We start from the raw sequence: 2,642 nt of genomic DNA, 5'->3' as shown, positions 1-2,642 counted from the left end.
CGAAACCTTGGATACTTTAGCAGGTGCGCTTCTCTTGTTATGCCATATATTGTCTTCTTCTCGATCGTTTCATGTCACTATGTATATGCGTGAGATATTGGTCAGCAAGAAATTCTAATTTCTACGGAGGAAACTCGATCGAACTCTAGCTTACAATTTACTAGGCCACATATTAGTGTACTTATATTAATATGAAGTATCAGAAGTTTACTAACAAGCCATCACCCTGAAATCGAAGGGTCGAGGACGCGGCCAACAAAGATGATAGCATGAGACACCTCCTCGATCACAAAGAACACAAATGGGTGGTCAGCAACGAAATCCACCTTCACCGGCTGATCCATTATCGGCTATCGCACTTGCCCCACAGAGCATGTAGCTGGCAGTGGCACCAATGGCAACGGTGCCACCCTCGTTCACCTCGAGCACCGCCTTATGGCAGACGTCGGCAACGTACAGCGGCGTGCAGCAGCGTCCTCATCGCGCTTGGCCGCCATGTCGGCCAGGTCAGCTTCGCCAGCAACGAAAACGGAATTGATCCCCATGCCGTTTCTCAGCACCTGCCTCACGCTGCCGGAGGCGGACAGCTTGAACTTGGGCAGCCGGCTACAAGGTCGGCAGGCGGTAGTGCCAGAACCCGGGGCCGGAGGACATCTTCTCAACGAGACCTGGGAGCCCGTCCCGCTTGTCAGGCAGGAAGATGCACATGGAGTATTTCGGGGCGGGTTCATCGCCAACATTGCTCTCTGATGATGATCCCTTACGTGGTGCTGGTGCCGGTGATCTGTATGGGAGCTTGAGCACCTTGTGCCCGTTGCGGATGGCGATGTACTGGCTGCGCACTGAGCACATGAAGGGCACGTCGGCAGTGCTGCCTTGGCGAACGGCGCCACCCATCTGCCCCTGAAGTGGATGGCGCAGGAGAGCACGAGGCTTGTGAGTGTGTTCACTGAACTTGGATCAAGGATCGAGTCAATGTGCTTGTTAGTCGCCGCCGCCAAACAGCCGTTGATCTCGCCAACTGCCTTCTCCGGCTTCACGAAAAGAGAAAACTAAATTTTGTTTCAGTGCGATCTATTAATTAATTAAGACCTCACCTCGTTACTGAAGTCGACGGCGTGCGCCTCGGTGTTGTAGGACGCGGCGGCGGCGTCGCGGAAGGCCGGCAGGAGCGCCCACGCCGCGTCGTGCGACGCGCCGCACGCGAACGCGACGGCCGGCCCGCCCGACCGCGACCGGTCTGCTAGCGCGCGCTCCGCGGCGCGGCAGGCGAACGCGGCGGGCGAACTTTTGTCCAGTTCTCATACAAATCCAATATCCACGATTAATGATACCATCTTAAAACTCGTATTCCATTCCAATTTCTATGCCATCATGCCGGCGGAAGGCTCCAGATCATGCGGTCTGCAACCCTGATGCCGTCATGTCGATGCACGGCACGTGGAGTCGTGGACACGCACCAAAAAGATATCGAGACGCCCTGCGCTCCCGGCTCGGCTCCAGATCAACATCAACTCGGATTGGCTGTTAAGCGAAGAGACGGCCGGCTCGCCTTCCAGAAAAAGCGCTGTACCGGTACCGGTACTGGTGGCACACAGTCGTCGACCGAAAAACGGTAGCTCCTAAAGTACAAGCAAGCGCACGGGAGCTCCTACACATACTAGTGAGAAAAACGGTAAACACTAACTAAAGTCTACACTGTTAAGCTACTACACAAGGCACGAGCTCAACAACACAAGCACAATGTATTGCAATTAAGTAAACTTATGTTGAGATATGCAAACCACGGATGACACACAATATTTTTCCCATGGTTCAGTAACTTGCCGGTCACTTAGTCCACGTTGAGGCGAGTTCTAGGATTGCTGCTCCTCTTGCTAGCTCCAAACCCCGCAAGCTTCGGACTGCCCCGCAAGGTAGGCTCCAACTTGAGCATTAAACCTTGAGCCAGACAAATCAATTAGACACCCACACAAACCTCGATTCTACTAGACATGCTCTTTGCCTTCCTCCGGTGGGGATGAGCTCAATAGCCCCTCACAAATCCTTCTCCGGAGCACCCACAATCTTCTTACGTGTTTCATGGAGATACAATCACCAAGCCATCTAGGAACCGGCAAGTTCCAAGAGTAACAAGAAACCACACTTGCAAATCACCACCTAGTGCCACTCGATTAGTCACTCAATTAATTGCACTAGGATCAATATCCAAGTCACTAAACTTGTCTCACATGAAGTATATGAGTAGGAGAGGTGAGGAGAGGCTCTCTTGATGTATGTCAACTTTCCAAAGTGCCAAGATGTAAAAGTTCCTTTCATTTGGTATCTTTTGGCATCATATAAACTTTCCTTTGCATTGCATCCTAGCAAGTAGATAGGTTTTTCATTTAGTATTCATTATTATTTGCTTGCTTTGGTCGTGTTGTCATCAAGCACCAAAAAGGGGGAGATTGTAAGGAAAACGGACCCTTGGCCCATTTAGTTTGGATTTTGGTGTTTGATAATCAACATGACCAAGATGGACTAATATGTTTGCAAGTGTTTATTTTGTAGCCCAATAGGTTTCATGGCGGACTTGGATTTATTTGGAGCGAGAAGAGTTTGTTCAACATCAAAAAGAGAACCTTAGAAGATGTGTTGAC

General features: G+C 50.7%; 1 pseudogene; it reads right to left on the bottom strand.

The window, feature by feature from the left end:
• Positions 1-221: 221 nt before the first annotated feature.
• Positions 222-1,425, bottom strand: LOC136479792 (putative serpin-Z8; annotated as a pseudogene).
• Positions 1,426-2,642: the final 1,217 nt, after the last annotated feature.

Source organism: Miscanthus floridulus, chromosome 9 (assembly GCF_019320115.1).
Source record: "Miscanthus floridulus cultivar M001 chromosome 9, ASM1932011v1, whole genome shotgun sequence".
Lineage (NCBI taxonomy): Eukaryota > Viridiplantae > Streptophyta > Magnoliopsida > Poales > Poaceae > Miscanthus > Miscanthus floridulus.
Note: the sequence above shows the minus strand (reverse complement) of the source record. Positions and strands in the feature narration are given on the sequence as shown.